The sequence below is a fragment of the Hibiscus syriacus genome, unplaced genomic scaffold, assembly GCF_006381635.1.
Source record: "Hibiscus syriacus cultivar Baekdansim isolate YM2019G1 unplaced genomic scaffold, ASM638163v2 tig00002239_pilon, whole genome shotgun sequence".
Classification (NCBI taxonomy): domain Eukaryota; kingdom Viridiplantae; phylum Streptophyta; class Magnoliopsida; order Malvales; family Malvaceae; genus Hibiscus; species Hibiscus syriacus.
In genome coordinates this window covers 81,088-92,538 of record NW_024061919.1, presented here as the reverse complement: position 1 = coordinate 92,538, position 11,451 = coordinate 81,088, and positions in this window count along the sequence as shown.

Genomic DNA, 11,451 nt, shown 5'->3' with positions numbered 1-11,451 from the left:
ATGATTGTTAGTTTAAGTTATATTATACATAAATAAAAAATTATTTAATTAGTATGTTTGATAGTTATATAGTTAAAAAATAATTAATTAGTTTGTTTTGGTAGTCGTTAGTTATATAAAAAAAATTTATTTAGTTTGTGTTAGTTAAATAGTTAAGTTATATTTGTTTGTTGAATTTATATTATATAAAAAATTAGTTAGTAAGTTTATTAGTAGTATATTATAATGAAAAAATAGTTTATTAGTTTTAGTTATATAAAAGAATATTTTATTAGTTATTTAAGGGTTTAGCGTTTACGTTTAACTTATATTTTAAAAAGTTTAGTTTTTTAGTTTATTAGTTTATTATATTATAAGTTATTATATTAACTTTTTTTGTTGTGTTGTAAATTAGTTAGTTGGTTAGTTAGTTTATATTAGATTATATTATATGATTTTTTAAATATTGTTGTTTAATTTTTTTTAATGATTCATTCCAATGGCTAACCAAATTCCACTGCTGAGACTTGACATTAAACATATTTCAAGTCATCTGGGATTAATGGTGAATAAAATATTTGTTTAATGAATTATAAATAATAAATATTTGAATATTATTTTATGATTGTGATAAATTTTTTGAAATATTTAATTGCAGGAGGACGAGCAGCGAGTCTTTCGTCTTCGGCTACATAAAGTGCCCAAGCCACACCGATTGATAGAAGAAAACTTGCAAGAGGCTGGATTTTGGTATGTAATATTTGTGCGAGATTACAAGTTGGTCCCAGGTTTGATCAGTGCCTTGATTGAACGTTGGAGACCAGAAACACACACGTTTCATTTGCCGTGTGGCGAATGTACAATAACTCTGGAGGATGTGGCAGTACAACTCGGGGTCCAAACAAATGGGATGCCGGTGGTAATGTCACATGAGTTTAATAATGTGGCACAACTTTGCAGCTTATTTCTTGGGAAAACGCCCGTACCACCAGAGTGTATAAGGTGGCGTGTGAAGTTGTCATGGTTGAAGAATGAATTTCAGCTTCAACCAAATAGTACGGAGCACGAAATTATATATGCAACACGAGCATATATATTGCAGTTGATTGCGGGAATTTTGATGCCGGATAAATCCGGTAGTTATGTTCACACTCAGTATCTTCTTTTTTAAGAAATTTTGAGAATACTAGGCAATATAGCTGGGGATCAGTGATATTGGCGTTCTTGTATCGTGAGATGTGCAAGGCGTCATTAGTTGTGAATGATAATAATACAACAAAAATCAGTGGATGTCTGTTGCTGCTACAATCATGAGCTTGGCATAGACTTCAATTTTTGACACCGATTAGTCGGACTGCGGTTGACTTTCCACTTGCCGGAAGGTAATATGAATTCTCTATTTAAATATAAAATATCAATTATAAAATATTTATTTTGATTAAAATCATTGAACAAAATGGCCATATTTTTGTTTTGATTGATATACAGATGGAGGCATAAAATTGAAGGCACGGGGTTGGTGCACAACAATATTAAAGAGTTTAGGTTGAAGATTGACATTAATGCCAAAAATGAGGTATGTATAATATGTTATTATTAATTATTATTTAAATTAACTATATTATTTGATTTAAATCAATTTTATTGTTATTTTAATTTTACAGTTTAATTGGAGACCATACATGAATGAAGAAATTTTAGCGTTGGTGCTGCACGATGTTTTAGATGGGTTTCAATATTGGTGTGTTGTTACACCATTGATCAATTTTCCTTTTGTTGAGATCCAATTTAGGGATAGAGTGCTAAGGCAATTCCACTTCCACCAACCTATTCCGCGGAGTCCATGGGATCATAACCTCCTCCAAAACTTAGATGGTCGGCGCCAGGTGAATTGGGTTGAGACGCATGACCATCTGCACATATTTGATGGTCGTCGTAAAGAAAATGTTAATTGGGTTGAGAAACATGCAACCTACATTAATGCTTGGAACAATAGTGCTTTATTCATGCCAACTCTTGACGACATTCAAGACGACGACTTTAATTTTGAGACTTCGGCTTACCTTACTTATTTTTGGGATAATGGAAAGCTGTTCTTGACAACAGTGGTAGAGAGGCGACAATTTTTTAGGTTTAAGAAAAGATTTGGTAAAGCTAAATACTCTTTACCGAGTGGGAGTGAGAGTTCATCTCAACAACTTGAAGCGGAAATGACCGATGTAGATAATAGTGCACCACAACCGTTCGGCAATGCGGGATCGTTGCATCACACATTTGATGATTCTACTGTCCCGGCATACATACCAGAGTTTGTGCAGCCTGAGGCACCCATCTACTCTCCCATGTTTGCTTCGACGTATGACTTTGAACACATGACATCTATGATATCAAATACCAATATTTGTCAGTCAACGTTTGCAAGTGGGATGGAATTGCAAACTAGTGGAATGGCAGTTCAAATGCCCCCAATGAATGAGGAAGATGGGTACCATACTCCTGAGCAACTGCAACGACCACAACGCATTAGATGTCCGCCCCGACATTATCATTCAACAACACCCCGACATCAACAACAATTGTAAACTCATTTGTTATTTGTTACAAATTAAATATTGAAATTAGACTAGTTTTTTTAACCTTAACAAATTCGACATATTTATAATGATTATTAGTATCAAATCATTATTATAATTTCATTACTAGTAATCATTAGTAAATCATTAGTATCAAATCATTACTATCATCATTATAATTTCATTACTAGTAATCATTAGTAAATCATTACTATCAAATATTAAAATCATTATTAAATATTATTGTCCAATATTATTAAATCATTATTATCAAATCATTATTAAATCATATAATTATTAAAAAAATCCTATGTGTTTTGATTTAAATATGAACAGATTTGTTATTTGCTAAAAATTAAATGGTTAACGTTCGAATCTCTTTAAAAAACTTGATTACTAAATCATTAGTATGAAATCATTAAATACTTAGAAATCATTAATAAATTCGACTATGTATAAATTTAAATTCTAGTAGTCCACACTTGTAAACTCATTTGTTATTTGTTACAAATTAAATCATTATTACAATTTCATTATTATTAATTATTACTTAATCATTAATATCAAATCATTAAATATTAATAATAAATCATTATTAATAATAATTACTAATCATTATTAATAATAATAAATCATTATTAAATGTCATATCAATTAGGTCCTTCTATTTAAAAAATCCGCTCGAATAATTTATCGACAAAAATTAAATAAATTTAACTTCAATGTGAAAATATAATAATTTATCACCCCATTAAATCATTATTATCAAATCATTATTATAATTTCATGATTACTAATCATTATCAAATCATTACTATCAAATCATTAAATATTAATAATAATTTCATGATTACTAATCATTACCAAATCATTACTATCAAATCATTAAATATTAATAATAATTTTATTATTATTAATCATGACTAAATAATTATTATAATTTTAAATATAAAATCATTATTAAATCATGATTATCAAATCATTACTAAATCAAATCATATCATTATTCTAAACCAAACAAGTGTTCCATGGATACGTATTAGTTATGTAACGAAAATATTGTTAATTGAACCACACGTCCATTCAAATCTGTTCAAGTCCTCGAATTATAAATTATTACAAAATTAAATTCGGATAAATACATAGAAATACATATATGAATACTAATGATGAGGCATATATCTTGGTAAATTAGGACAATTATTTTTTTGAATGACCTTCACCCCTACATAATCCGCATCTCTTTGCTTGACCTCTCTCTAGTATGAAAATCTATACTGGTATGAATACGAGTGGACTCAGGTCGACCCTTTGGACTTCTGCGAAGCATTGGATTTGACAGCCATTCGCCATGATCCTTTTTGGGCCAATATGATTCATTCGGGATCTGTTTGAACGCATAGCTGTAGACATTTAATATCCTACGTAGGTGAAAGCAACTCTAAATGTTTGGTCTTCTCCTCCGACGTTACGACGTATGCACGACACGACAAAAGTATGACCAACTCGGTCGAAATTATGAACAACCATTGATGTTGTCAATCGCTCATTTGCTTCTATTGATTCCACCACTGTAGGAGCCCAAGTTTTACCTCTATTTATGAGACTCTCAATTTCCTTGCCTTTATCCGACCAAACCTTAGCCAATCTAAAGTATGTCTCTTTCACCACACTCGCTATTGGGAGATGGCGTGTACCTTTTAGTACTGAATTAATGGCCTCAATAAGGTTTGTGGTCATATATTCGTATCTCCGACCTTCATCGTATGCTTGCGACCATTTTTCCCGCGGTATTTTTGAAGTCCACTTCCAAACATGCTGATCATCGTAAAATACCTTCAAATTCTCTAATCTCTTGTCAAAATTTGGTCGACGTAGTTCGTATCCTATTTCATAATATATTGTGTTAAAGCGCAATTAAAAAACCACGTAAAAATGCACAAATATTGAAAATAAAACTTACCCATGCTTACTATATCGCTACGAATATGTACTTTATGAAACTGGTCGATACTATTCTTGCCAATATGACGGATACAAAATGTCGAGTATGCATACGGAGGTATCCAACGACTTCCTGGTCGTTCAATTGCCGCCAAAATACCCGTTCCTCTATCAGATATTAAGCAAACTCCATCTTTATGAACGATATATTGATGTAGATTGGTCAGAAAGAAATCCCAAGCCTTTGTTGTCTCTCCCTCAACAATGGTGAATGCAATTAGGAAGATATTTTGCTCACCATCTTGCGCAACTGCCTTCAAAAGTACATGCCTATATTGACCATACAGCCACGTACCATTTACTTGGAACATACGTTTGCAAAATGGAAATCCTTCAATACATGCCTTGAATGCCCAAAATAGTCTATGAAATATTTTATTCCCTGGCAGAAGTTGACATTCTTCGTCATATGCGAGCATGGTTTGAGACTTCACTATGGTTCCTGGGATAAATTGCTTCATTGCTTGTAGCAAATGTGGTAGCTCATTGTACGATGTATCCCAATCTCCATACGTCAGCTTCATTGCCTTCATCTTCGCATTCCACACCTTGCCATATTTTACTTGATATCCAAATTGACTTCGGATAAATGCAGTTAACACTGAACAAGATATCCTTGGATCCTTTTCAGCCATCGCCTTCACGTATTCACATATTATATCGGAATCCAATAGTCGGTGGTCTTGTTCGATGGAGTTTTGCAAACATGTGTGCTGACCATTGTACCTCGTGATGACCCAAACATCGTGCCTTTGATTTTTCGACACTCTGATCTTGCACTCTGGGCCATATTTTACACGCTTCGCGTATAGGGTTTTCTGGTTTGACTCTGCAGCATGGACATCAACATGGGATTTGATGCAGTACTCTTTAATCGCCAGCGTAGCTTCATTTTTTCTTTTGAATTGCATCCCAACTGAAAATTCACCAGAATTATCGAATGATTCAGCCATTTTGTACGGAGGTAAATGTGGCATGTCTGGGAATTTAGGTGCCCTCATCGCATCATAGTCTATCTCGTACATGTGAGGAGTAGCTTCATACGGTGTCAGAACTTCATCAATTGCACTTCTATCGAAAAAAAATTCATCGTCGCCCAAAACGGGTTCTTCAGTTTCTTCATCTTCGCTTGAATTATCATGAATTTCTCCCCATTGATTTTCAGCATCAATATCAACAGCCAATTCCGGTATGTTTCTCGTCTCATACTCTGCTGCTGCAGATGTCCCTCCGACTTCATTTTCACTTTCTAATAGTTCCATAAAACTGTTCTGGAACCTATATGTCAGGCACTCAAACTCACGATTGAAAGCCATTTTAGATGAATTTCGAGCCACATCTCTTGATGACTCAGGAACATCACATATGTTACGCACATCAACAAATAACTCAATAACTGCTATATTGGTTAACTCGTGTAATCCAATCATGGTTTCAATATCATCATCTTCTTCAAGTGGAACTGCATCATATTTAACTGGGTTGGGACATAATAAATATGTACCTCAAACCATCCACTACAGCTCAAAATTTTCTTTCTATCATCTGCTTCATTTCTATAAATGTGATGTTTTTTTAACATCATATTTATTGGTTTTTCAGACTAAAAAATAACTCCGACCTCATTTTCCATAATCTGTCCATTATAATGGACAATCGTGAAAAAGTTGTTGCTCATTTTCTCTACAAATAAAATATATATATATAAATTTAGATTAAAAAAATTAGATAAGATAGTTTCATAAATCATTTAGTAATGATTACTAATAATAATGATTAGTTTGATAATATTTTTATTTTTTAAATATCAAACAAATTTGTTAATTAATTGTTATAAATTTTAAGATTATATTCCATTCAATTTTTACTCCTTACTAATTTACACTTAATCTAATATAAATTAAACAAAATATTTTTAAACACAATATTTTTTTAAACGGGAATAAATTAAACAAATTAATTTTATATAATCTAATATAAACTAACTAACTAACTAATTTACACATACACAACAACAAAAAATGAACAACAAAAAATAATAAATTACCCTGTATTTATGCCTTCTTCCTTTCCTTTCTTGTTTCTTTCTTCGAATCAATCTGTACATGGACCAAAAATAATAATGCCCTGTAAGTGTAAAAAAATTATTTCTTTAAACAACAATAAATTAAACAAATTAATTTTATATAATCTAATATATTATAATATAACTTAAACTAATAAACTATTTCTTTATTATAATATAATTTAGTTAAAATAACAAACTAATTAAGCACTAATTAACTTTTTTTTATAATATAACTTAAACTTCAACAAACAACCTATTGAGTTAATCGATTGACGGAATCGACCAAGAGGGGGGTGAATTGGCAATTAAAAATTTGGTGGAAACTTTTGCAGAAAATTGAAAGTAATTGCACAGCGATTTAGAGTGGTTCGACTTTCTCAACCAAAGTCTACGTCCACTACCTTAGCTATCCACACTAAGGATTTTCCAACAAATTCACTAATTTGTTCTTTCTTTTGAGGACAAAGAGTAACCTTACAACTCCCTCAAGAATTATACCCCAAATTCTTGAGCACACTCTTTTTCAAAGAGAAATACACAAATTTGCAAACTTACAAGGAAAACCTCACAAGGTAAGATGTTTGCACAATTCTAGAACAAGAAAAGAACACTAAAAAATAATTACAAATGAGCACAAATGGTGTTCTTGAAAGCAAAATGAATATTGAAAGGAAAATTGACTTGATTTGCACAAACTTGGTGTTTGATGCTTTCTCTCTTGTTTCTATATGTTTCTTGTTGATCAAAGGCTTCAGAACTTGTTTAAATACTCCCTCAATTGATTCTGAACGTTGGGGATGATTAGTGGAGTCAATGGAGCCGTTTAAGTGTGAAAACCATTAATACAACAGCTTGGAGTGTGGGGGAATCGGTACCCCTCATGGGGAATCGGTTCCCTAAGTGTAAAATTCAAATATTTCGACCGTTAAATAGGGGGGAATCGATACCCCCTGGGGGGAATCGGTTCCCTCCGAGCATTCTGTTTTTCTCGGAGCAAAACCATTCAGGGGGGAATCGGTACCCCCTTGGGGGGGAATCGATTCCCTCTGAGCAATCTGGAATTTTTGGCTTTGAAATGGTTCGAAATATTTTGTAAAATTATTTTGAAATTATTTTAAATTTAAATCTTAATTTTACACTTGAGTAAGGATTAAAAATGACATTTTAAATATTTGGAGTAATATTTTGATATTCGAATAATTATATCGAATATACTTAGAAAATCTTTTTGGAAAATCTTAAAATTCATTTATCTTAATTTGTTATATCGAAATATCAAAATGTTTTCAACAATCTCCCCCTTTTTGATATAACAAAACATTTTAGTAATTTTAAGATTTTGAAATCAAGTTTTGAAATTACTCCCCCTTACTCTAACACTTCTCCCCTTTAAAACACTTTAATATTTCTCCCCCTTTTTGTTAAATCAAAAAGACTTTTAAAACAAGGTTTTGAAATCATTTAGCCAATTGCTGATAAATATATATAGCTTAAGCTGCTAAGATCACAATCAAGAGAAACGTTAGACATTAGTTCCATAATTCAATATTCATAAATAATGTGAAATGACAAAAATTGGTCATAATGCAACTAATATGTAAATGATGCAAAAATAAACATTAAGCTCAAAATGAAAGTTAAAACCAAACTAAATATATAAGCATGTAAGTGCAAATATCCAATTATCCATCAAATTCAAACATCCAAAATAAAACAATCCATGAACATCAAAATGTTTCACAATTCAAAGTTTTGAGTTTGGGATGATAAATCCATTGGCCTGTTTCCTTGTCCTTTTTCCATCTTGCTTTCTTCAAGGAAGTAAGATTGATTTGGTTTTGAAGAGAGATAGGAATATCAGAAGAGACCCTAAGACCGAGTTTGATAAACAAATTACTAAGGAGACAACCATAAACCAAGGTTTCTATATTCTTGGAAGGAATAGTGTTTATGGAAACTTACTAAAGATGATCTGTGGCAGATTAATCTTCTTTTTATATTGGATACAATATATCCACCATATATCTATGTTCCTAAGGGAGGAGTACCTACCTCCGGATAGTCTAAACCACCAAGAGATCATATAATGAAGGAATCTATCACGATAAGTTCTTAGGGTACTCTCACTATCCGTAGACTTATAGAGTGAATCCACAGTCTCTTTTTCATTAAACCTGAGTTATCTAGTCCAAAATGGGTAGCGATTGTGTCAGAGTCAATAAAAATGAATTGTCCTAAATGATAGGATCGAATTCCTATAATTTCATATCGGCGCTCGTTTTGGACACATACCACATTGGAATAGAAAAATGCAGACTAATTGATGATAAACCAAAGGTATGAGTTTAAAGAGTTTATCAAACTTCTAGGATTTAAGAGTAACAAGAGTTCAGAATGGTCATATTTGGGTTATTTGGATTGGGTGGAGGAATAAGAGGTCGGTTTTGACTTGAGCGACTAGACAATGTCCTAGGTCGTTTAGGATTTCACATGGTTTAAGAATCGGAATAGAATATGTAACCTGCAAATTTAAACACATGTATGCAATATAATCAAACCCAAAACTCAAATGAGTCATCAATATTTCAAGGTTCTCTAAACCGAATCCTAAAGGGCAATGTTTTGAAAAAAGCTATTTGGAAAATAATATTTGAAAATCATAATACGCATAGTTTTTATTAAAACAACATAATTGAATCAAAAACATCAATTAAAACAACAATTCTCGATTTTTTTATTTTGAAATTAAAAGATAATTTTGAAAAATTGAGTGTTTTTGACGAAATTGGTTGTAAAATCATCATATAACCAATGCCCGATGTAATGTTCATCTTAGAACTAATCAAAACTAGTCCTAAGTTCAAAAATCAATGAAATACAAGATTTTGAAATATTACCTTGAAAATCTGGATTTTATGAGAATGTGATGTTGTTTGCAAGGATTAGAAGTTGAAGAAAGATCTAATTCTGACTTGTATTTGATGATTTTGGCAAAAATGGAGATTTAGAGAGAAAGAGAGGATGAATGACGTTTAAGATAGAAGAGACGTTTTAAGAGAAAAGGTTTTTCTGGGCGTTTAATAACCAGAACTAATGGGGGTATCGATTCCCTAAAGAAGGGAATCAGTTCCCATTCAAAGGGGGAATCGGTTCCCCTTCAAGGGGGTATCGATTCCCTCTGCCCTATAATTCAAAAATATGTATTTTAAACACTCAAAATGCTAAATTAATCTTCTCTAATGGTATTGGCAACTCATATATCAAAAATTAATTATGTTCAATCAATCAAATTAATCCTTAAACTACATTTGAACATAAAGTTAATTTTTCATCAAGAATCATAAACTCCCCCTAGCTAATGGCAATGAATGTAATCAGAAATTACTATTATAAGCATTTTTCATTTAGTCTTAAAAGTGCTAAAATTATTTTAAACACTAAGTGAAGATAGGTCAGTTAAACCTAATTCTCTCCTATGTGTCCAAAAATGTTCATTGTCTAAAGGTTTTGTAAAGATATCCGCTAATTGATGCAAAGTATCAACAAATTCTAAAATTGCATCTTCCTTAGTGACATGGTATCTAATGAAGTGATGTCTTATTTCAATGTGCTTAGTTCTAGAGTGTTGGATGGGATTTTTAGTGAGACAAATAGCACTAGTATTGTCACACTTGATAGGAATAGTACCTACTTCAATTCTATAATCAAAAAGTTGTTGTTTCATCCATAAAACTTGTGCACAACAACTACCAGCTGAAATGTATTTGGCTTCAGTGGTAGATAATGCAACAGAATTTTGTTTCTTTGAAAACCAAGAAATCATCATATTTCCAAGGAATTGACAAGTACCAGAGGTGCTTTTCCTATCTAATTTGCATCCTCCATAATCCGTATCAGAAAAGGCATGCAAGCTAAAGCTAGAGTCTCTAGGATACCAAAGTCCTAAACTAGGAGTGTCCTTAAGGTATCTAAAGATTCTCTTAACAGCTAGTAAATGTGATTCCTTAGGGCATGATTGAAATCTAGCACATACGCAAACACTAAACATAATGTCCGGTCTACTTGCAGTTAGATAAAGTAGAGATCCAATCATTGACCTATATAATTTAACATCTACACATTTACCTCCTTCATCTAAGTCAAGCTTTGTTGAAGAGCTCATTGGAGTGTCATGAGGTTTGCCATTTTCTAGTCCAAACTTCTTGAGCATATCTTTGACGTACTTAGCTTGATTGATGAAGATGACATATTTTCTTTGCTTGATTTGGAGTCCCAAGAAAAATAAGAGCTCCCCCATCATACTCATTTCGAATTCGCTTTGCATTAGCTTAGAAAATTCTTGACAAAGAACATCATTAGTAGAACCAAATATTATATCATCAACATAGATTTGAACTACTAATAAATCTTTACCTTTATGCTTTAAAAACAATGTAGTGTCAACCTTCCCTTTTGAAAAACCCTTTTCAATTAAAAAATTTGACAATCTTTCATACCAAGCTCTAGGAGCTTATTTTAAACATAAAATGCTTTTGTCAATTTAAGAACATGATTTGGAAATTTTGAATCTTCAAAACCTGGAGGTTGTTCCACATACACTTCTTCTTTTATAAAACCATTTAAAAATGCACTTTTAACATCCATTTGATATAATTTAAATTCATGAAAACATACAAATGCTAATAACATTCTAATTGCTTCCATCCTAGCTACGGGAGCGTATGTTTCATCATAGTCTATGCCTTTTTCTTGAGTATAGCCTTGAGAAAAAAGTCTAGCCTTGTTTCTCATTATATTACCACTTTCATCAAGCTTATTCCTAAATAC